We start from the raw sequence: 26,257 nt of genomic DNA, 5'->3' as shown, positions 1-26,257 counted from the left end.
GGAAAAAGATGGATGAGTATGACCATTTTGTAGTCTTGTAAATTTGTTTGTCAGACTGAGTTTTTCACCAGGATTTTGGCTCTTTACACACTTGACATCAGAATGTATCTTTAGGGTTTCTAGAAATCGGTTCAGTGTGCAATCTTAATTATCTAATGGTATTAAATGTGTGCAAAGTCCTCCCAGTTTTTTTATGCTATCTGTTTCTGATACAGCATTGTCTCATAAAACAAACCCAAGGTCAATTTCATAATCAGGATGTGTTATAAATGCAACACATCACTAGACTAAGTGTTTCGACTGAACTGACTAGTGACTAAGTAATTCAGTCCAACAACTGATCTGACTCACTGTTAACTCAACTGTTCTACTGAGTCAAGTGGATCAACAATACATCATATTGTTCTTCCTTACATAAGAAAACCATTCTTTTATTTAATGTTCCAGGTGAAACACAAACTACTCTTAGGTTTGAATTCTTGCAATCAGGTTTCACTCTTCTATAACAGAGTAACAATCACAAGTGTAAAGAGGGCATAGCCGTAACATTGAAGAGACTGTGAAAGGTGATATTTACATAGACACAAAGAAAGAAATATTTATATCCACCCTAAATTGTACCAGAAAGGAATATACAAGGAGGTCTATAAAAACGTAAATAATAGGGAAAAAATGATGTATCTTAAAACTGTGAGGAAAAAAATCAAGCAAAGGGAAAAATTAATGGTAAGATGACCAAAATGAGTATAATATACAAAACGCCATTAATTGAAATTCATTTCCTACAGATGAGCTTTTAATTTGTTTTAAGCTTTTTTTTTAATTCAGAGAACTTAAAGTGAAACCAACAGTTTAGGGGGAAAGTACGAATAATCTAGGAAAATAATCTAACACTAAGAATAGAAAGAAATTTTGCCTGAGTAACTTCATAAGATAAAAAGTAACATCCTCATAGGTATCCTAACAGCACCGAGTTTCACGGGAATTTCAAAATTCAATCATTTCTCACTCCCTCCACTGCCAACACCCTGCTCCAAGCCATGATCATCTCTTCCCTGGACAATCAGAGGGGCCTCCTAACTGGTCTCCTGGCTGCAGCCCTTGCTCCCCAATTCAGTCTGTTTCCAGTGCAGCAGCCAGAATGGTCTTGTTAACATATGGGTCAGCCCATGTCTCTTTTCCAAAACACTGCAGGGCTCACCTTTTCACTCAGAGTAAAAGTCCCAGTCCTGTGCAACACTACAAGGTCCTGGATCTCTAGTGCCCCTCTGACTTCATCAACTGCTGCTCTCCCCTTTGCTCGAGTCACCTTCTCAGAGGAGCCTTCCCTGAACAGCCTACTTAAGATTCCAATACCTTCCCCACCCCATCATGTCATATCTGCTGTTCTGTTTACTTGTCTTCTCCTTATTACTTAACACTATCTAACATGAATATGGTTCATTATTTTTCTTGCTTATTTTCTAACTCTTCCTGCTAGAATGTAAACTCCTCTAGACCAAGGGATTTTTTGACTGTGTCCTTTTCATGATATCCTTCCCACATAGAAGCCTGCCTCTCATACAGGAGGTGCTCCATATATAGTAACTGAATGAATGAGTGAAGAAATGAATAAATGAGTGTCAAGATAAGACTCTTTCTTGAAATATCCTTCGAAATAGGCTGGTGGATCACACCAAGACAAAATTGAATAAAAGCAATCTTTAAAAGAGGCATTCTAATATCATCCAGATACAGCTCTTTGAGAAACTGTCATAATATCAGAGAGAACTTCAGAATGGTGATTCCTAACTATTTTTGGATCATTGACCTTGTTGAGAATTTGGTGAGAGCAATGTACCAACTGGCAGGAGGAGGCACATATACCTAAAATTAGGGCTATAATTTCAAGGGGTTAATAAACTCTCTGAAATTTATCCAAAGCTCCCAGATTAAGAATTCCTAATGTAGGTAAATGAAGTGCACATCCCTCTATAATTATAGCTCCATGAATTGAGTCATTGATAGACATCAAGTTATGAGGAGCTTGAGATAATACGGCCTAGCATTTCTCCTGGAATGTAATCATTCTATGTTGACAGTTAAAAGGAGTAATGTGTCTTATCTGAAATATCTGAAGAAATCTTTAGTAAATTATACAAAGATTCACCCATAGTCTGATCTAAACGACACATCCATTATATCTGGATGTACAGGCACTAATTCAATTTGCATAATATACCAAACATAGTAAAGCATATTAAACATATCACTAACTCTTCAGTTATTACTGAACTTAAAACAAAAGGAAAAATTAAAATCTGTATTCTACATAAATTATTTTATCAGACTTTAATATCTATTGTAGAGAATTTTTGTGTTATTTTTATGTATCAAATTCTACTTATATATAAACAGAATAGTCTCAATTAGTGTTTGAATGAATCATTGGGCAGAAAAGAAATTAACTACAACTTTCTCCAATGATGTCAAAAAGTCTCTAGATTTGTAGAAAATTTTACGAGTAAGAAAAGCAATTCTGGCAATGCTGTTGTTTTGATGAACAAACTCAATGAGCTCCATCTGCCACTAATTTTTGCTATTACTTTCTGCTAGAGAAGCAGCCATGTATCTTTCACCTAAATAACAACATTTAAGCATTTTATTTAAATATAAATGAAAACCACTCTTAGAGTGTCAAAATTTAGCAAATATAGCCTGGTCTATTTCTAGTAACCTCATTATTTTAAGTATGTTTACTTTTATTTCTTCACTTAGGAAGGAAATTGGTCATGTTATTCCCATTAAGTAGCTGTTACAGACTTAAATTAGTTTTTTAATTAAAAAATAAATTTCTTCCTTCATCCTGGTATAAGCATTTGTCCCTTTGAAAACATAATTTCGAGCTCTTTAATTCCTGATATGACTCTAACTGTGTGTTCTTGTTGCAAATTAATTCCTTGAAATTAGAGTAATAAGCTATGATTTATTAACCTAGGTACCAAAGTCAACACAGTTGAGTCAAAATAGGCATCTTATCAATGTGAAAAGTAACTTAAAATCTGTACATAAATCAACTCATTTAAATATTAGTTGAATACTTGGTAAAATGTAAGTTATTACATGGGGTGCTACAAATACAGAAATTAAGAAGAAATCATCATTTACTTTAAGAAATAATATTATTTTTAAATTTTTATTTTATACTGACATTATTTTATTATTTTACATGTCAAAGTACTATAATTCCAGTATGAATAAAGTGCCATGGGACTTCAGATTCAAGATGGCAAACTAAACAAATTGATCTTCTTTTTCTCCTGAGATGCCTTTAGAATTATAGTAAAGTCAATCCACTTAGAACAGAGAGAATGATGGGACCAGCAACAAAAAAGAGATTTAAACAAACTTCTGGAAGATGAAACAAAGACTAACAAAGTAGAATGAAGGAAGGAACTACCTAGGACATTTGGGTAAGGCTCTGTCATCAATGAGGAAACAAACTTGCTTGGGGGAGCCCTGGATGTTGGATAGTTTGGTCTCTATATGTAATGTTTGACTTCTTTATCCCCTCATAAACAGCAAAATCTAGCTCCCTGTAACTGTCAGTGGAGTGGTTTACAAACAACAAAAATCAACTCTGGCTAGTTTAAGTAGTGCCAACTGAAAACTGTCACTTGCCATCTGGAATGAAGTCATTAGCCACTGTAGTCGCTGATCTTCAACACACCCTGAAGTGAGTTCAGGGTGGAGATCAGGAATGAGGCACTCTGTGCTCTGGGAAAACCTGGCAGAACAGGCCTCCAAATAGTTAGATATTTTCAGAAGACTTTATGAGCCCAATTTCTTGCATCTTCTCACATCTAGAAAAGCACAGTCATTAACGGAGACATCTGATCCTCGTGACTAGCAGCTACCCTCTGCCAAAATGTGTGCTTGATTGCACGTACCCCCTTCACCAAAATCACATATATACTGCCCCCTGCCACACCTCTTCAGAGCAGTTTCTTAGAGCTGTATGAGAGACTCTCTCCCGGGCTATAGTGCTCATTTTGCCCCAAATAAAACTTAACTTACAACTCTCACATTGTGCATTTTTTTTAGTCAACAGTAGAAAAGGAACTTACTAAAGATTACTGGGTACCCCACAGAACCTCAGCGAGGACCAGAGAATCCAGCCACACAGTCAAGAACCATACCCAATATCTAATGTAGAATTGCTCTAGAAAAGACAGCCCTGACACCACAACAGGACACTGTATGTTATGACTGAAACCATAGTGCCTACTACCTCTGAGTTCTTCTGAGCTCATCTGTCCCTTCATGTCCCACACTTCTCATCTAAAATCTGGCATGAATGCCTCTAAGTGGTAAAACCTAATTCACAATCTACCTTCAGACAGCCAGAAAACTTGGTAAAATATGGATCTATGATGTGGGGAATTCCCCAAAGACAAACAAAGTATTCAAAAGTGTCAAATGGCCAAAGAGAATAAATAATTGTCCTTTATACTCCTATATGATAAAGGCGGGGGGAATACAAGTTATCTGAGGAGAACTTGGGCTTCTAGTATAGGCTTGGCACCAACATGGTAAAGACCTTATACATCCTGACACTTAAGGGGATAAGCCTTCAGCATAAATGGCAGCTCCTTACTCAAGTGCCTAAAATGAAGCCTGTCAGATGGCAAACAATGCCGATACACTCAGAATTCACATTCTTCTTATTTCTTCATGTAAAGCCACCCTGAATGGAGACATGAGCTAAGACATGAAGAAAGTCTTCAGCATAATGGAAAAATTTTGTAAAAAGAAAAATAGAAAAAAGAAAACCTACCACAGGGGACACAGAGATAAATCAGAGAAAAAAAAGTAGCTTTAACAAATGTTAAAGAGGACGTGTCAAGACTTTGCACCCATAAACTCAAAGATTGTTCTGACAAAGGAATATCAGAGGAAGAAAGAGCTTTGGGGGAAAAAAAAGGAAGAGTTGCAAAAATTTTTTTCCAATGGAAAGGTTAGAAAACACATTTGCATAATTAATTCCTCCCCAAGGTGGGGGGAGGGGAATAAAGTCAAGTGATTCATATCTAACCAATAGCATTTACAGAAAAAAAGAATAAAGAGAAAATGATCAGTGAAATAATATAAGAAAATTTCCCAGGGCTGATAAGAGACATAAGTCTTCAAACTGGAAAAAAAAAAAAATTCTACCAAGTTCCAAGAAAGAGGAATGGAAAAAAAATCCATTCCTAAGCATATCATTAAGAAATTGCAGAAGAGCAAAGGAGAAGATAGGAAGAGTTTCCAGAGAGAAAAAAATCACTAAAGGAATGATAAACAGAATTAAAACAAATGTTTCATCTCAAAACACTGAATTCTAGAAAACAATCCAGTAATGACTGATGGAAAATTATTTATAGTTTAAAATTCTATTAGCCAATCAAGCAAGTATCAGAGCAGAACAAATATATTTTCAATAATGCAATGGTTTAGAAAATTTATATCCCATGAATCTCTTTCTCAGAGGTAATTTTATGACGTATTCCAGCAAAATGAGGAATAAACCAAGAAAGAGGGATTCAGGGACTCAGGATACAGGAAAGCTTGACTACAACCCAGATGATGACCCTGCAGACTTGAGAATGAACTCTCCAGTAGTAGATGGGGTACAGATGACCGCTGAAAGGAAATGGCCAAGAAAAAGGTGAGGACAGAAGGCAACTTAATGCATAATATGATTCTGAAGATGCAAAAATTTGAAAATAAAACAAACAAAAAACCAGAATAACACGAGGGAAGAAAGGAAGCCTTAGTTCAAAATTGAAGCCACTAGTCCAAATAAGAATATGCATTCAATAAGCTTCAAAAAGAAGAACAAAATGGATTCCAAAACATAAAGGAAATGAGTAAAAAACTTAAAATTCAAGACATAATGAACAAGGCTCACATATCTTTTCCCAATAAGAAAAAATTCAGCTAATTGGAAAAAGCTTTATTAAAAAATCCTGATCTAAATAAATAAACTTTTTGGCCTAACCAATAGACAAAAATGAAAAATTTAATTGCAAATATTAAGCATAAAATATTCTCACTGTACAGCTGTCAAAATTGGAGTGGTATAATTATAAAAGGTGAGAGGGCAAAGGGTGAAATATCCCAACCTCATAAAGTAGGGAGTCAAGAGAAACCATCAGTAGTGAATGGAACAAGAAATGGTCATGGAATTATAAATGGAACCAATAAAAGAGGTCAGAAAATTAATATAATTATATGTAGAGGAGGGTTAGAGAAAGAAGGTGAAATTAGTAAGCTAAATTCTTTCCTATTATGGTACCTGTTTAAAGTTGATAAATGAAAAGAAAAGGAAAAAAAGTCAATATAAGCATATTATTTAGCCCTACAGATGTAGCCAATGGAGGAAACAAACCCAGAAATGATTAAAGTTAGTTGTTCTCAAAGTCAGGAATAAAAAAGTGAAGGGAGTGGGGCAAGGGACCACTGTGTTTTATTACAGTAGGTTTTTGTAACCATGTGCATGGATTCTTTTCATGTAAAATTATTATCTTGTCCTTTTAATTAAATTAAGTGTTAATGGATTTCAAAGAAAGTAGCTACTAACAAAGTCCTAGGAGCTAACTAAAGGTTCACAGAAATGACATATTAGTTGAACTCCAAGAAATACAATACAAAGGGAGAGAGTAGTATTGTATTTCCTCTATTCTAAGATTCACAATATTTTAACACCTCTGACACCAGGATCCTTGTTAAAATCGATGTCATCTTAAAACCACTGATGGCCTGGTAGCAGCTGTGATCTCGTTGTCATTGATTGCATACACAGAAACCTGGGATGCTTTTCTAATGACAGACTGGACAATTTTAATCCATCAATATTTCAGTTAACAAACTATTTAAAGACCATTTGAGGAAGGAAGGAATATGAGCCCTGTGTGCTATCTGAAAACCTACTGTGGAAATCTTTTGTGAAGATCAATATAGAGCCAGCATAAAATTTACAAAATGGACCAACTTAAAAGAAAATCTTGGAGATTGGTTCAAGATGGTGGAGTAGATGGATGTGCTCTCACTCCCTCCTGTGAGAACACCAGAATCACAACTAACTGCTGAACAATCATCAACAGGAAGACACTGGAACTCACCAAAAAAGATACCCCACATCCAAAGACAAAGGAGAAGCCACAATGAGATGGTAGGAGGGGCACAATCACAATAAAATCAAATCCCATAACTGCTGGGTGGGTGATTCACAAACTAGAGAACACTATTACCACAGAAGTACACCCACTGGAGTGAAGGATCTGAGCCTCACGTCAGGCTTCTGAACCTGGTGGTCCGGCAACGGGAGAAGGAATTCCAAGAGAATCAGACTTTGAAGGCTAGCAGGATTTGATTGCAGGACTTCCGAAAGGACTGCGGGAAACAGAGACTCCACTCTTGGAGGGCACACACAAAGTAGTGTGCACATCAGGACCCAGGGGAAGGAGCAGTGACCCCATAGGAGACCAAACCAGACCTACCTGCTAGTGTTGGAAGGTCTCCTGCAGAGGCGGGGGGTGGCTCTGTCTCACCGTGAGGACAAGGACACTGGCAGGAGAAGATCTGGGAAGCACTCCTTGGCATGAGCCCTCTCAGAATCAGCAATTAGCCCCACCAAAGAGCCCGGGTAGGCTCCAGTGTTGGGTCGCCTCAGGCCAAACAACCAACAGGGAGGGAACCCAGCCCCACCCATCAGCAGTCAAGTGGATTAAAGTTTTACTGAGCTCTGCTCACCAGAGCAACAGCCAGCTCTACCCAGCACCAGTCCCTCCCATCAGGAAACTTGCACAAGCCCCATAAATAGCCTCACCCACCAGAGGGCAGAGAGCAGAAGCAAGAAGAACTACAATCATGCAGCCTGTGGAACAAAAACCACATTCAGAGAAAGATAGACAAGATGAAAAGGCAGAGGGCTATGTAACAGATGGAGGAACAAGATAAAACCCCAAAAAAACAACTAAATGAAGTGGAGACAGGCAATCTTCCAGAAAAAGAAATCAGAATAATGATAGTGAAGATGATCCAGGACCTCAGAAATAGAATGGAGGCAAAGCTCGAGAAGATGAAAGAAATGTTAACAAACACTAGAAGAATTAAAGAACAAATAAACAGAGATGAAGAATACAATATCTGAAATGAAAACTACACTAGAAGGAATCAATAGCAGAATAACTGAGGCAGAAGAATGGATAAGTGACCTGGAGGACAGAATGGTGGAATTCACTGCTATGGAACAGAATAAAGAAAAAGGAATGAAAAGAAATGAAGACAGTCTAAGAGACCTCTGGGATAACATTAAATGCAACAACATTCACATTATATGGGTCCCGAAAGGACCCAAGAAAATATTTGAAGAGATTATAGTCAAAAACTTCCCTAACATGGGAAAGGAAATAGCCACCCAAGTCTAGGAAGAGCAGAGAGTCCCATACAGGATAAACCCAAGGAGAAACAAGCCAAGACACACAGTAATCAAATTGGCAAAAATTAAAGCCAAAGAAAAATTATTGAAAGCAACAAGGGAAAAATGACAAATAACATACAAGGGAGCTCCCACAAGGTTAACAGCTGATTTCTCAGCAGAAACACTACAAGCCAGAAAGGAGTGGCATGATATACTTAAAGTGATGAAAGGGAAGAACCTACAACCAAGGTTACTCTACCTGTCAAGGATCTCATTCAGATTCGATGAAGAAATCAAAAGCTTTACAGACAAGCAAAAGCTAAGAGAATTCAGCACCACCAAACCAGCTCTACAACAAATGCTAAAGGGACTTCTCTAAGTGGGAAACACAAGAGAAGAAAAGGACCTACAAAAATAAACCCATAACAATTAACAAAATGGTCATAGGAACATACATATCGATAATTACTCTAAATGTGAATGGATTAAATGCTCCAACCAAAAGGCACAGGCTTGCTGAATGGATACAAAAACAAGACTCATATATATGCTGTCGACAAGAGACCCACTTAAGACCTAGGGACGCATACAGACTGAAAGTGAGGGGATGGTTCCATGCAAATGGAAGTCAAAAGAAAGCTGGAGTAGCAATTCTCATATCAGACAAAATAGACTTTAAAACAAAGACTATTACAAGAGACAAGGAAGGACACTACATAATGATCAAGGGATCAATCCAAGAAGAAGATATAACAATTATAAATATATATGCACCCAGCATAGGAGCACCTCAATACATAAGGCAACTGCTAACAGCTATAAAAGAGCAAATCGACACTAACACAATAATAGTGGGGGAATTTAACATCTCACTCACACCAACGGACAGATCATGCAACAGAAAATTAATAAGGAAACACAAGCCTTAAATGACACAACAGATCAGATAGATTTAATTGATATTTATAGGACATTCCATCCAAAAACAGCAGATTACACTTTCTCCTCAAGTGCACATGGAACATTCTCCAGGATACATCACATCTTGGGTCACAAATCAAGCCTCAGCAAATTTAAGAAAATTGAAATCATATCAAGCACCTTTCCTGACCACAACGCTATGAGATTAGAAATGAATTACAGGGGAAAAAATGTAAAAAACACAAACACATGGAGGCTAAACAACACGTTACTAAATAACCAAGAGATCACTGGAGAAATCAAAGAGGATATCAAAAAATACCTAGAGACAAATGACAGTGAAAACACGTGATCCAAAAACCTATGGGATGCAGCAAAAGCAATTCTAAGAGGGAACTCTATAGCTATACAAGCCTACTTCAAGAAACAAGAAAAATCTCTCAAATAAACAATCTAACCTTACATCTAAAGGAACTAGAGAAAGAACAAACAAAACCCTAAGTTAGCAGAAGGAAAGAAATCATAAAGATCAGAGCAGAAATAAATGAAATAGAAACAAAGAAAACAATAGCAAAGATCAATAAAACTAAAAACAGTTTCTTTGAGAAGATAAAAAAAATTGATAAACCATTAGCCAGACTCATCAAGAAAAAGAGGGAGAGGACTCATATCAATAAAATTAGAAATAAAAAAGGAGAAGTTATGGGGCTTCCCTGGTGGCACAGTGGTTGAGAGTCCGCCTGCCGATGCAGGAGACACAGGTTCGTGCCCCGGTCTGGGAAGATCCCACATGTTGCGGAGTGGCTGGGTCCGTGAGACATGGCCACTGAGCCTGCGTGTCTGGAGCCTGTGCTCCTCAATGGGAGAGGCCACAACAGTGAGAGGCCCGTGTACCGCAAAAAAAAAAAAAAAAAAAAAAAAAAAAGTGAAAAAAAAAAAAGGAGAAGTTACAATGGACACCACAGAAATACAAAGCATCCCAACAGACTACTACAAGCAACTCTATGCCAATAAACTGGACAACCTGGAAGAAATGGATGAATTCTTAGAAAGGTATAACCTTCCAAGACTGAACCAGGAAGAAATAGAAAATATGAATAGACCAATCACAAGTAATGAAATTGAAACTGTGATTAAAAATCTTCCAACAAACAAAAGTCCAGGAACAGAGGGCTTCACAGGTGAATTCTATCAAACATTTAGAGAAGAGCTAACATCCATCCTTCTCAAACTCTTCCAAAAAATTGCAGAGGAAGGAACACTCCCAAACTCATTCTATGAGGCCACAATCACCCTGATACAAAAACCAGGCAAAGATACTACAAAAAAAGAAAATTACAGACCAATATCACTGATGAATATAGATGCAAAAATCCTCAACAGAATACTAGCAAACAGAATCCAACAACACATTAAAAGGATCATACACAATGATCAAGTGGGATTTATCCCAGGGATGCAAGGATTCTTCAATATACATAAAACAATCAATGTGATAAACCATATCAACAAATTGAAGAATAAACACCATATGATCATCTCAATAGATGCAGAAAAAGCTTTTGATAAAATTCAACACCCATTTATGATAAAAACTCTCCAGAAAGTGGGAATACAGGGAACCTACCTCAACATAATAAAGGCCATATATGACACACCCACAGCAAACATCATTCTCAATGGTGAAAAACTGAAAGCATTTCCTCTAAGATCAGGAACAAGACAAGGATGTCCACTCTCACCACTATTATTCAACATAGTTTTGGAAGTCCTAGCCACGACAATCAGAGAAGAAAAAGAAATAAAAGGAATACAATTTGAAAAAGAAGAAGTAAAACTGTCACTGTTTGGAGATGACATGATACTATACATAGAGAATCCTAAAGATGCCACCATAAAACTACTAGACCTAATCAATGAATTTGGTAAAGTTTCAGGATACAAAATTAATGCACAGAAATCTCTTGCATTCCTATATAGTAACGATGAAAAATCTGAAAGAGAAATTAAGGAAACACTCTCATTTACCACTGCAACAAAAATAAACAAATAAAAATAAAATACCTAGGAATAAACCTACCTAGGGAGACAAAAGACCTGTATGCAGAAAACTATAAGACACTGATGAAAGAAATTAAAGATGATACCAACAGATGGAGAGATATACCAAGTTCTTGGACTGGAAGAATCAACATTGTGAAAATGACTATACTACCCAAAGCAATCTACAGATTCAATGCAATCCCTATCAAATTACCAATGGCATTTTTTACAGAACTAGAACAAAAAAATCTTAAAATTTGTATGGAGACCCAAAAGACTCCGAATAGCCAAAGCAGTCTTGAGTGAAAAAAACGGAGCTGGAGCAATCAGACTCCCTGACTTCACACTATACTACAAAGCTACAGTCACCAAGAAAATATGGTACTGGCACAAAAACAGAAATATAGATCAATGGAACAAGATAGAAAGCCCAGAGATAAACCCACGCACCTATGGTCAACTAGTCTATGACAAAGGAAGCAAGGATACACAATGGAAAAAAGACAGTCTCTTCAATAAGTGGTGTTGGGAAAACTGGACAGCTACATGTAAAAGAATGAAATTAGAACACTCCCTAACACCATACGCAAAAATAAATTCAAAATGGATTAGAGACCTAAATGTAAGACCAGACACTATAAAACTCTTATTGGAAAACAGGAAGAACAAGCTTTGACATAAATCACAGCAAGATCTTTTTTGACCCACCTCCTAGAGTAATGGAAATAAAAACAAAAATAAACAAATGGGACCTAATGAAATTTAAAAGCTTTTGCACAGCAAAGGAAACCATAAACAAGACGAAAAGACAACCCTCATAATGGGAGAAAATATTTGCAAATGAATCAACGGACAAAGGATTAATCTCCAAAATTTACAAGCAGCTCATGCAACTCAGTATCAAAAAAAAAACAAACAACCCAATCCAAAAATGGGTAGAACACCTAAATAGACATTTCTCCAAAGAAGATATACAGATAGCCAAAAAACACATGAAAGAATGCTCAGCATCACTAATCATGAGAGAAATGCAAATCAAAACTACAATGAGGTATCACCTCACACCAGTCAGTGGCCATTATCAAAAAATCTACAAACAATAAATGCTGGAGAGGGTGTGGAGAAAACAGAACCCTTTTGCACTGTTGGTGGGAATGCAAATTGATATAGCCACTGTGGAGAACAGTATGGAGGTTCCTTACAAAACTAAAAATAAAACTACCATATGACCCAGCAATCCCACTACTGGACATATACCCTGAGAAAACCATAATTCAAAAAGAGACATGTCCCACAGTGTTCACTACAGCACTATTTACAATCGCCAGGACATGGAAGCAACCTAAATGTCCATCAACAGATGAATGGATAAAGAAGATGTGGTATATATATACAATGGAATATTACTCAGCCATAAAAAGGAACGAAATTGGGTCATTTGTAGAGACGTGGATGGATCTAGAGACTGTCATACAGAGTTAAGTAAGTCAGAAAGAGAAAAACAAATATCATATATTAATGCATATATATGGAACCTAGAAAAATGGTACAGGTGAACTGGTTTTTAGGGCAGAAATTGAGACATAGATGTAGAGCACAAACGTATGGACACCAAGGGGGGAAAGTGGCGGGGGGGTGGGGGTGGGGGTGGGATGAATTTGGATATTGGGATTGACATGTATAGACTGCTGTGTATAAAATGGATGACTAATAAGAACCTGCTGTATAAAAAATAAGTAAAACAAAATTCAAAAAAAAAAATAAGAGTCCACAAATAGCATTCCCCTTGGCCACAGTCCCCCTCTCCCAAGGGAACAGATGAAAAAAAAAAAAAGAAAATCTCAGAAACCATAGTGAAGCATTCTTTTTTGAAGTGCTGTATAGCAAATAGTCTTGATAACCCAGAGTATGATACCATTTGGGAAAATACTGACATCAACAACACTGAGTTGAAAAATGATTCAGAAAAACCAGAATCTGAATAAGAAAAAGAATTCCTTAATGGATTTCTTTGACTTTTACTTTCCTTATGAGAGTGATATGATTTAAACAAAATCTTTACCTAAGTAATTCTAAAAGAGCTCTTTCAGTAGATATAAAACAAAAATTTTAAACAATGAGAAAGCATTGTAAAGTAAATAGGCAGAGCTTTTTCTTTCTTAGCAGTGCAAAAGCAGTGGTGTATCTTAAAAATCCACAATGTCTTCGATTTAAAGAATTACAACTAACTAGAAAGAGTGGTAACTAGAAGGAATCAGAGATTACTTTTAATTTGGATAACTCATAACAGATTTCAGAGAGGAGTGAGGATTTAACTGCCTCTTGAAGAATGGGGAGGAATGTGAAGCATATCATAAGTATTATTTTAAAACGTTTTCTTACAGAACTTTTTCTTCTCTCGGATCAGACCTGTAACCAGCAGTGTTACTGCAAGACACCCAGGTCACTAGAGAAATACTCAGCTACCTCCTGGGTAGGTCACGATCCTAACAGATAACATCTTCGTAATATAACAGCAACTACAATTATCAGGTGCTTATTATGTATGTGCCAGTACGTTTTCTCTCTGTTTATGCATAAACACATATACACACACACACTTATATGTGTGTGTATAATTTATTTTCTCTTTCATTTCCTACACACTGACTAGTTTGGTTCAGAAACTTTGTTGGTGCATACAGAAGTCTAATTATTTGATTATCTCATAGGTTTAGACACCCAAATAACACGTGCTAGTTAAAGTAAAATGAGAAAATATAATTCTGAGAAAAACTAAGTGGTCCTACGCCTTCACTAAACAGCTCTTTGGTAACAGCTGTTCTTAAACATGAGTTCACATTTTAAAGCCTATTATAATACCATTATAGACGCCGCTGAGAATCCTTACTTGGATCACATCTTTAGCTATTATCTAGTACAACTAGATAAAATATTTATACATTTCCATAAACATTATAGAAATTATTAGCCCAAGAGTAGAGTCGGTCAGTCAGTCTGTCAATCTGTCTTTCTCTCTTCCCCCCATTCCCTCCCTTCCTCCTTCTCTCTTTATCTTTCTCATTCACTGTTATACACACACATATATATATACAGATTTGTAAGTCTGTATTGCTTCTGAATTTTCTCTCTAATTGGCAAGGACTTAAAAATTAATATCAATGTCACAATGCCCCTTTAGGGTGTCTCCATTTGGGTCATTTTTATTTGCTAGTCCATAGTACTCTAGTCTGATTTAAATAGGTCCACAGGGTACCAGAAAATTTCATTAAAATAGTTCTCATATGCGTGACTCTCCTTTAAGACCATCCACGGACAATGGTTCCCACAGCTCTGTTCTCTCCTCAGCGAGTCTCCATGCTACGCTCAGCAAAACCACAGCTTTAACACAGCCGACTGGACCACTTAAAGATGCTAATGCCAGGCAAAACTGAAAGTGGTCTGTATTCACTTTGGAGGACACTTTATTGGTATGATAAAATTGTATAAGTGGGAAGAATCTGGCCTATCATTTCTATGGAAGAATAAGTGACGTGCTGACTTTCATTCAGTGAGAATCAATATCCACAAAAATTTCACATAGCCTACCTTAGACATATTCAGTGTTCACATTCTAGAAAAGATTTTAGGGACTTCCCTTGTGGCCCAGTGGTTAAGGATCTGCCTTCCAGTGCAGGGGACGCAGGTTCAATCCCTGGTTGGGGAACTAGGATCCCACATGCCACAGGGCAACTAAGCCTGTGCGCTGCAACTACTGAGCCCAAGTGCTCTGGAGCCTGGGCACCACAACTAGAGAGAAGCCCACACACTGCAACTAGAGAAGTCCACGCACCGCAACGAAAGATCCCGCATGCTGCAATGAAGATCCCGCATGCCACAACAAAGACCTGACGCAGCCAAATAAATAAGTAAATATATTTTTTAAAAAAGATTTTAAACTTCCAAGTTGATGGCACTTAAATTTGACAGGGATTTTTTTTTTTTTTTTTTTTTGCTGTACGCGGGCCTCTCACCGCTGCGGCCTCTCCCCCTGCGGAGCACAGGCTCCGGACGCACAGGCCCAGCGGCCATGGCTCACGGGCCCAGCCGCTCCACAGCATATGGGATCCTCCCAGACCGGGGCACGAACCCGTATCCCCTGCATCGGCAGGCGGACTCCTTGACAGAGATTTTTTTACTACATAACCAGTATTTCTCTGTCTGATATTTCTTTTTTTTTTTTTTTTTTTTTTTCTTTTTGCGGTATGCGGGCCTCTCACTGCTGTGGCCTCTCCCGTTGCGGAGCACAGGCTCCGGATGCGCAGGCCCAGCGGCCATGGCTCACGGGCCCAGCCGCTCCGCGGCATATGGGATCCTCCCAGACCGGGGCACGAACCCGTATCCCCTGCATCGGCAGGCGGACTCTCAACCACTGCGCCACCAGGGAGGCCCTGATATTTCTTATAAACATCTACTAAATCTCACTTAAAAATATTACAATGGCATTAATCTCATCTTTAAGCTTGGCACATCAGCAGTGTGGATTGAAGGGTTACAAGAGTGAATATTCCTGGTTTTCATTTTAAAGCCAACAGGAAGCATGAGGATAATTATAAGTCAGAACTACTGAAAAAGGTTGTTAAACATATAAATACATATTTTAAAGTAGTATCCCTTTAATAAAACCCTACAAAAACAGAAATATAACTCAAGAGAATCACTCCAAATTAATGAAAGCATCCATTCAGCAGGAATATATAATAATTTTAAATGTGTACATGTAGTATAACCTCAAAATAACATATGTTTATTATAATGTAGCTTTGAAATGTATATGGTGAAAATTCAGAGTACCGCAAGGAAAAAGACAGATATCCACATATATGGTAGAAAATTTTAATACACTCTCCTAAAGAATGAATAGAACAGCAGACACAAATACATGAGGATATATGAGAATGAAATAATACTAACAAATGATAATGGAACAAAAACATTAACAAATTTGACATACATTGAACTCTGCTCCCCCAAACTGTAGACTGCATATTATTATTATTATTATTTTTTTTTTTTTTTTTTTTTTTTTACCGGTACACGGGCCTCTCATTGTTGTGGCCTCTCGCGTCGCGGAGCACAGGCTCAGCGGCCATGGCTGACGGGCCCAGCCACTCCGCGGCATTGTGGGATCTTCCCGGACCAGGGCACGAACCCGTGTCCCCTGAATCGGCAGGCGGACTCTCAACCACTGCGCCACCAGAGAAGCCCGACTGCATATTATTTTTAATCACCAATGGGGCATTTACAAAAAACTGACCATGTACAAAGACATAAGTCAAGTTACAAACAAATCCAAAGGACTAAAATCATACAGACCACGTTCTCTGTCCACGGTGTTTTTAAAACAGAAAAAAATAGCAAAAATATAACTACACAAATGCCATATATTAGGACATTAAGAAAAAAAGTAAGCCACTGGGCAAAAAAGATATAATATATTTTAAACTGATGATAGTGAAAAAAGCATCTCAAAACTTAAATTATTTCATGCAGATAAAGCAGTACTGAGAGGAAATTCAAAGTCAGAAAGAAACATCATTCTTAATGTGACATGACTTCACCTGTGAGCACTTCAGATCAACATTATACCTGAGGTCCTAGGCAAGGCAGAAAGAGAAGTGGAAAAGTTTTAAGGATTATAAAGGAATAAACAAAACTCATTATTCATGAATGACAAGAAAAGTGGAAAATCCCGAAGTATCTATATGTAAGCTGTTTAACTTAATTACAAAACTTAGCAAGATTGCTGGTGGAAAATATAACTACCTAAAACCAAGCATTTAAAACCCTTCCCAACTTATTATATGAAGCCAGTATTACTCTGATACCAAAACCAGACAAAGACATCACAATAAAAGAAAACTATCGACCAAAATCCTTTATGAATATAGATGCAAAAATACTAGCAAACCAAATCCAGCAATGTATAAAAAGGATTATACACTATGACCAAATATGATTTACCTCAGGAATGCAAGTTTGATTTAAAATGTGAGAATCAATCAACATATCAATCATAATAATAGAATAAAAGACATGATATGTCCATAGAAAAAGGGTTTGACAAATTCCAATGCCATTTCATGACAAAAACACTCAACTAGGAATAGAAGAGAACTTCTCCAACTTGATAAAGCTGCATATGAATAACCCATAGCTAACATCATACTTAATGGTGAAAGACTGGTTGCTTCCCTGCTAAGATCAGGAACAAGACAAAGTTATTCACCTGCACTTTCTATTCAGCTAGAGGTTTTAGCCAGGGCAATTGAGCAGGAAAAAGAAATAGAAGGCATCCAGATTAGAAACAAAGAAGTAAAACTATCTCTATTCTCAGATGATGTATGTAGAAAATAATAAGGAATTCACAAAAACTATATTGCACCTAATAAATAAGTTCTGCAAGGCTGCAGAATACAAGATCAATGTACAAGAATCATTTCTACTTCTGTGCATTAGCAATGAACAATCTGAAATACAATTAAAACATAATTCCATTTCCTATAGCATCAGAAATAATAAAATACTCAGGAATATTTTCAACAAAAGAAGTGCAATTATTTGTACACTGAATGCTATAAAACATCACTGAAAGAAATTAAAGAATACCTAAATAAATGGTAAAACATCCCACGTTCATAGACTGAAAAACAATTTTATTAAAATACCTCCCAAATTGATTCAATGCAATCCCTTCAAATTTATAGAACATTTTGTATATATATTGACAAGCTGATTCTAAAATTCATATGTATTGATATATGCAAGGGAATAGCTAAAACAATATTGAAAAAGAAGAACAAAGTTGGAGGATTCACTTCTGATTTCAAAACTTGCTTCAAAGCTACAGTAATCAAGACAGTGTGGTACCTGGTATAAAGATAGAAATATAGATCAATGGAACAGAGTTGAGATTCCAGAAGGAAACCCTTACATTTTTGGCAAAATGATTTTTGACAAGACACTTAAATATGGGGAAAGAATGGTCTTTTCAACAAATGGTGGTGGGACAAGTAGATACCCAAATGTGAAACAATGAAATTGGTCCTTTCCTTCATTCCATATATTCAAAGTAATCAAAAACCTAAACATAAAAGCTAAAACTCTCATATTCTTATAAGTAAAACACAGAAATGAAGCTCTGCAACCTTGAATTAGGTAATGGCTTCTTAGACTGAAATTAAGTATAAAAATAGATAAACTAGACTTAAAGTTAAAACCCTTGGGCTTCAAAGGATACCATCAAAAAAGTGAGAAAACTCACAGAATGGGAGAAAATATTTGAAATCCTATATCTTAAAAGCGATTGTACACTATATAAAGAACTCTCACAACACAACAATAAAAAGACAAACAATCCAATTAAAAAATAGGCAAAGAACATTTCTCATAAAAAAGATATATAATGGTCAATAAGCACATGAAAAGGTGCTCAACATCATCAGTCATCAGAAAATGCAAATCAAAACCATAATGAGTATCACTTCACATCCACTATGATAGCTTAATCAAGGTTCTGAATTGTGACAAATGTTGACAAGGAGGCGGAGAAATTGGAACCCTTGTACATTGCTGGTGGGAATGTAAAATGATGAAAACTGCTTTGGAAAATAGTTTGGCAGATTTTCAAATGTTAAACATAATGTTACATATGACTGAACAATTCTACTCCCAGGTATATACCCAAAAGAGATGAAAACATACATTCACACAAAAACTTGTATGCAAATATTAGTAGCAGCACTATTCATAATAGCCAAAAAGTGAAAACTACCCAAATGTCCATCAACTGATGAATGAATGAACAAAATGTGATATATCCATATAAGGGAATATTATTTGGCCATAAAAAGAATGAAGTACTGATCCATGATACAGCATGGATAAACCTTAAAAACATGCTAAGTGAAAGAATCTGTTCTCTAAAGTCCCCATGATTTTATTCATACAGAATGTCCAGAATAGGCAAATCCATAGACACAGAAAGTACATCAGTGGTTTCCAGGGATCAGAGGAGGGGGCATGGGGAGTGAATGCTAAGGGGTACGGGGTTTCTTTTGGGAGTGACGAAAATGCTCTAAAATTAGATAGTGGTGATGGTTACATAACTCTGTTAACGTACTGAAAATCAGTGATTTGTACACTATAAAAGGATGAATTTTATGATATGTGAATTATAGTCCAATAAAGCTATTATTTTTAAAATACTTTTAAAGGTCAAGTTTATCTCTATATGGCAGTAACAGAAACACAATGAATTTTTTGAAAAGATTCATTTAAAATAACTTCAAAAATATGCAGTTCCTGTGAATAAATCAAACAAGAAGATGTTCAAGGACTCCTAAGGGAAAAATTAGACTATGTTTACATTTATCATGTTAGAGAAGACCTAAATATATTGAGAGACAGTCATGGATTCTAGAACTGAATATTTACAAGGTATCAATTTCTTTTTAATTGTTTATAGACTCAAAACAATCTCAATAGAATCTCCATTAAATTCCTAACAAATTTTTTAGAACTTGACAAACTGATTGAAAAAATGTATATGGAAAGATAAAGGGCCAAGGAATGCTATAGCACTCCTGAAAAAATGTCACCAAGTGGGAGGATTTACTCCCCTACCTACCAGATAGCAAGACAGTTTAAACCCGTAGTAATTACAGAAAGAGGTCAAAGGAACAAATACAGAGCCCCAAAACAGCCCCACACATATTATCAACTCTTGATATTTGAAAACGGTAAGTACTTGTTGTTTTAAGCCACTAAATTTGGGGGTAACTTGTTACACAGAAATGGGTAACTAATACATTGCTGCTCACCAGTATTCTCAGATTTATTTTTTCTTTTAGAGCAGAGGTTAACCTTCCCCACCTCCTTGAAGTTAGGCATACCATATGACTTCTTTTGCGTCTAAAGTATGAGTGTAAATCATTCATGTCATTTCCAGATGGAGGCATTTAAAGCTAGTTCATGATTACCCACACTTTCTTTTCCCATACCATACCAACTGGGAAAGTCCTGTGTTCCAGATTGTACAGCTACAGAATGACAGAGGTTCCCTGAATTTAGACCTGACAATAGTTGCCCTGGAAAGTTGCCTTAATCCAGAGGAAACTTTTCTTGAATGAAGAATAAACCTTTATTGCATTAAGTCAATGAGATTTGGGGATAATCTGTTACCGCAGCATAACCTAGCCTATTTTTACAGATACTAGGCTCGATCTCACTAGTAATTGAAGAAACAAACAGTAATGATACAATACATACCTATCAGATGGGCAAAAATTAAAGGTCATGATAATACTAAATTTTGGCGGGGATTTAGAGGAATGAAAGTAGGAATATAAATTGGTGGAACCATGCTGGAAAAGTGTGACATTATCTAATAGAGCTGATACTGCAAGCCCTGAGTTCTAGTAATTTGACGAGCAGTTTTATACTCTAAAGAAACTCCTGCATCTAAGCACCAAGACATTTGTAGAAGAAGAATCGTAGGTGGTTTATTTATGGTAGTGAAAGAAAGAAAGGGACAGAAGGAGGGAGGGAGGGAGGGAGGAAGAAGGAAGAAGGGAAAAAGGGAGGGAGGGAAGGAGAGAAGGACAGAAATGACCCAAATATCCTTAAACAGAATGAGTAAAAAATAAAGGTATTATATTCACATAATAAAATATATCCAGTAATGAAAACAAACAAACAACATCCACTGTCAGCAACAGCATTCAATCATCAAAAAAAATTACTGAGCTCCCCTTATATGCTGGGCTCTATTTCAGGTACCAGGCTCTATTGTGGAGCAAAACAGGAAAAAAAAAATCCACCCTCATGGAGTTTGCATTCTAATAGAAATGAGACAGGAAAAATGGGACAGGAAACATGATTAAGTCATACAGTATTTTTAAAGGTAGTAAGTACATGCGGAAAAGCAAAGGAAAGGGGAAAGCGTTTTGCAAGGTAAGATGTACAATTTTAAATGTGATAATCAGAGTAGGCTTCATTGAAAAGGAGACAACTGAACAAAGATTTAAAAGAAGTGAAAGTAACAGAGTAAGTCCTGTGGTATCTGGGAGAAGAGCGTTCCAGCCAGAGCAAAGATGGTCCCTGATATACTCAAAGAATAGCAAGGAGACCAGTGTAGCTGGAACTGAGTGAATGAGAAAAACAGCAAGAATTGAGATCAGATAGGTAAATGGGAGAGAAAAAAAACAGGTAGCACCTTTATAGGTAATTCTAAGGATTTGGGTCCTTTAAGACTTTACTCTGTATGAACTGGAAAGGCACTGGAGATTTTGGAGGAAAAAAGTGACATGATCTGAAATATGTTGCAAGAAAAGAGCTCTAATTGCAATTTTGAGACTGGATTATGGAGGGAAAAGGATGAAAACAGGGAGACCAGTTAGGAGGTTCTTGCAATAATCCACGTGGAAGATGGTGTCAGCTCAGACTAGGATGGCAGCCATGCAGGTGATGAAAGTAATTATATTCAGGAATTATTTTGAAGATAGAGCAAAGAGGACTTCCTGACACATTACATCTAAGGTATGAGGGAATGGGAGATATCAAAGATGACTCCATGTTTTGGGGCATGAGCAACGTGAAGGATGAAGGTAGGGAAGGCTGCAGATAGAGTGGGCTTGGGCAAGATGAAGATTCCATTTGGAGCATGCTGAACTGGAGATGGCTACTAGACATCCAAATGGAAATGTTGAGCAGGCAGGTGGACATAGAGGTCTGAAGTTCAGGGAGATAACTCAAAGCTTGAGCTATCATTTTGGAGGCATCAGTGTACAGATATAGAGATTGCATGAAATCATCAAAGAGTGTAGAAAAAAATGAGCTCCCAAGGACTACAGCTTAAGATATTCTAAGGTTAAATCCTCTGAGAGCAGAAGAGAGATCAGCAAAGGGGACAGAAAGCAATGGCTAGTGAAGAAGGAAGAAAAATCAAGAGTACATGGTGTCCTGGAGGTCAACAAAGAAATATTACAAGGAGCAGAGAGTGATAACTGTGACAATGCTACCAACAGGTGAAGTAAGATCAAAGGTGACAACTGACTACTGGATTTGGGAGAGGTGCTGTCACCGGTGACAGTGACAGGAATAGTTTTGGCAGAGTACTGAAAAAAAAAAGAGTGATAGAAGTAGGTTTAAGAGAGAATGTGAAGAAATGAATCAATGACAGGGAATATAGACATCTCTTTTTAAAAGTTTATGCTTTCAAATGGAGGGGATATGGCTTAGTCTCATAAGCATAACAGTAAGCAAAAGAATCTATGAAAGAGTGCCTCCTATATTCATATAATTTTTTTAAGTAAAAGGAAAATTGTGATTAGGAAGGAACAAGCAAGAGGTTTCTGGGTATTGGCATGTTCTCTTACTTGTATGGTAAATAATGGGTATTTGCCTTGTAATTATCTGTTATAATGATTTGCTATATTATTTGTCAACCAGTACATTTGTTTTATGTACTCTTCTCCCTGTGTATGTCATAGTTCAAAAAATTTAAAGATTAATAAGATCATGTGTATGAAAAGACAACAGGTAATATCACTACAGAGTTAAAAGAAGTTTTAAAAAATGTTTGAGGAGGAATATTTCAAATTATAAGCAGACCAAATTTGAACTGAAACTCCAGAAGTTTATATGTACTAGGTCTGGCCAGGAGGCGAACACTTGTGCCTTTCTGCTTTAATTAAAAGTGGAATTTGTAAATCACATAAAAATCTTAAAAGAATTAGAGCAGACTGTAAGCCCTTTTCTTCATTTTTAACTCCACAGGACATGTTTTTTAGTATGTGTTTGGCTCTCAGTAGGAAAAATGCAGTGCAATATCTGCCAAGGCAATTCTTTTCTTTTTCTGGATATTTTTTAAGTTTTATTTCTAAGACCCCTTGGGATACTGCACTTCACAAACACAAAACTTTTCGTTATATAATAGTGATCTAACTGTGAAGACACACTGGTTTTTTTTTTAATTCATTACAAAAGAGGAATAGAGCTTCTGCCAACCATGATGGCTCTCCCAAGCCATGAATGAGTTGGACCATGAGCAGATCCATCCACTGTTTTCAGTTGTTTTCCAACAAGCGACTAGAAGCCAGGATATTTGAGTTCTGCTACTCTCTGTTCATTCAACAACCAATTTCTTTAACATTCTGGGCATCTCTTTCAAAGGAGATGATCATCTACATCACCAGAGACTATGATGGAAGACAAATGACTGAATAATTGATGACACTTCCAGTCCAAAGGTGAAAAGGCAATGAAAATAAATTTAAATGTGTTCATAAAAGAGTACTTCAAATCTACTCCACTCTTCCAAATGGAATACAAAGCACATGCTAGGTGCAAACACAGTGTTTTATTTTAGATCAAAGCCACCAAAAAGAGCCAGAGACACTTCTAAACCTATCGCAAATACTGATGACTAAGTCTCAAATAATTTTGAATTACAAGGAACAACAAAATCTATGCTAATATTCTGTCTGCTAAAACAAGTCAACAGTTGTTTGTTGTTTTTTATCAAAAGGAAATAAAAATCTCGCTGACACTTTATAGTACACACTTCTTGTACAACTTTGTGTGTGTCTGTGTGTCAATTCCTAATTTCTGGTTTATCTGTTTAGTTAACTCTGCTATTTTTCGAGGATTCATCCCAAGACAACTAAAATGCATTACTAAAATTGGCACCTTTGCTACTGAACTTAATTTCAGAGAGGCTCTAAAGTGGTCTGAAACCATTTTTTTAATATCCTGCACACAACTTCATGCTAAAAAGTAACACTGTTCAAGAGCAGAAATTGATAGGAAAGGTGCAATTTTTGTTTTCCTCTAAAACAATGTTTATTTCCTCCAAATATACAATACTGAAAGTGAATAAGTACTATACTAAAGCCACATGTTTTTGTTGCAGTGTTGCAAATATTAACTTCAAGTTGAACATGATTCTTTAAGCTAGACTCAGAGATGATCTAAATATTTACATATAAACTACATATTTCTGAGCTCTTTTATAAGTGTTTTTCTCTTTAAGTTTTGGTTGGAAAACCCTAAAATCATGAGTCATAAATGCATATGAACAAACATGCCAAGATCAGTATACATTTTTAAAATTTCATGAAATTATGAATCTAGCAATGTTTGTAACATGTTAAAAAGTTAAAGAATTATAAATTGTTAAGTTGGGAAACATCTTAGATATTATTAAAAGGCCCTCAGAACTTGACAGATGAGGAAACTGAGGCCCAAATAAACTAAAGTAACCATAGCTGTCACCATAAATGGCAAATCATACCAAAAGCCAGATGTCCTGACTCCAAGTCCAGAGCTCTGAAAGAGCTATTTGTTTCAACATACTTTAATACTTAAGGAAATGAAAGTTAACAGAGGACACTCCAGGCAGCCCCTCAATATAAGGAACTCCCTCAGGCTTACAAGAGCCAGTCTCCTCTTCTGCTTGCAAACCCAAGTCCTAGAAATAACACCCCCAAATACCCACTTTCTCAAATGGCCTCATCCTACCTGGGGTTTCCAAAATGATTCCTCGGTTGGGTCTCTTTTTCACATCCCTACAAGTCCCTTTAAATAAGTGCTTTGGTTGGGATTGGGTTTTCTTGTTTTTGTTTTGTTTTATTAATTTGCTTGGGGAGAGCCAGAGATGGTGGAAACAGAAGCTCCGGGCTAAACCATCCCTAGAGCACATTTTTTTTTCTTTCGTCATCCAAACCAACAAATCCTTCCTCCGGGCCCCAGGGCTTACTGGTTTCCGTCGCAGTCCCTTCAGTTTCCAAAGTAGGAAGGAGACCTGGAAAAGAAGTTGGCCAGGTGGCACTTCCTTTCGGGGGCGCCCGGCAGGTGCGCACCCAGGCTGGGCTGGCTGCCCTCGGGCGCGCGCCCCGACGCGCCTTGCCCCGGGGGAACGAGAGCCCCCGCCGCCCCTCCCGCCTGGCGCGGGACCCTCCGGTGGCGCCGCCGGACCCGCCCCGGCCTCCCGGTCCCCAGGTGGCCAGCGGGCTCCGGCCGGCCACGCACGCCCCAGCGCCCGGCTCCTCGCGTGGCCGGGAGAGGGAAGAGGTGGCAGAAGGGGGCAGAGAAGAGAGAGAGTTGGGTCCCACCTCGAGGCCCAGGTCCCACCCAGGCGGAAGCAGAGATGGCGGCGGCGCGGGGGCTCGGCCGGCTGTAGGCTCTGCGGTGGGGCGGCTCCAAACTCCCTGCCGAAGGTGCCGGGCAGCTGTCAAGAGAGAGGAGGCAGCGGAGTGTGGAAGGAGGGGCTGAGAGGGAGCGGAGGGAGAGGCGGGAGTTGGGGGAGAGAAGGGAGGAAAGGCCGGGTCGCCGCCCGCGCGCCCCGCGCCCTCCGCCACCGCTCCCGGGGCGGCAGGAGTGGCCCCTGAGCCGCCAGGGCGGCCGCGCAGGTGACGGGGGCGGCGGCGGGGATGCGGCTGCGCGTGGCGGCGGGCCTGGGGGAGGAAAAGCTAGGAGTCTGGGGAGAAGGACCCTCTGCCCGCAGGGAAGCCGAGACTCGAGGCGAACTCGGCAGAAAGGTGGCGCCACTACCTTACCCAACTGTCAGCTACCGCGCGCCCACTCTGAGCCCGGGGGTCTCAGGCCCTGGACTGGGCCCTGGGGTTCCCTCTGTCCCTCCCACTTACAGACTTCCAGGCCTCTGTGCATCAGGTGTGCAAAATGCTACAGTAGAGATTGTAATAATCGGGAGGAGTGGGAAAGGAAAGTGAAGTGGAAAAGACCAGAAGTAGTGAGGTAGTGAGTTTCCTGTCACTGAGAATGTTTCAGCCAAGCATTTTGGTCATATTT

The 26,257-nt window shown here is 37.9% G+C and overlaps 1 protein-coding gene across 4 annotated transcripts in view; it reads right to left on the bottom strand.

The window, feature by feature from the left end:
• Window positions 1-25,855, bottom strand: part of LEPR (leptin receptor) — a gene marked incomplete at its 3' end in the record, with an annotated part of 93,480 nt that extends 67,625 nt beyond the window's left edge. For 2 of the 4 annotated variants that reach the window (XM_082613090.1, XM_082613089.1), the window contains exons 1-2: window positions 25,561-25,851; window positions 25,206-25,250 (exon numbers count right to left, since the gene is read on the bottom strand). Of the gene's footprint in view, window positions 1-25,205; window positions 25,536-25,560 lie in introns of those variants that run through there. The other 2 variants (XM_082613092.1, XM_082613091.1) reach the window with 2 other exon arrangements.
• Window positions 25,856-26,257: the final 402 nt, after the last annotated feature.

This window comes from Mesoplodon mirus, assembly GCF_964341445.2.
Source record: "Mesoplodon mirus genome assembly, chromosome: 3".
Lineage (NCBI taxonomy): Eukaryota > Metazoa > Chordata > Mammalia > Artiodactyla > Ziphiidae > Mesoplodon > Mesoplodon mirus.
This window is presented reverse-complemented; position numbering and strand designations above follow the sequence as displayed.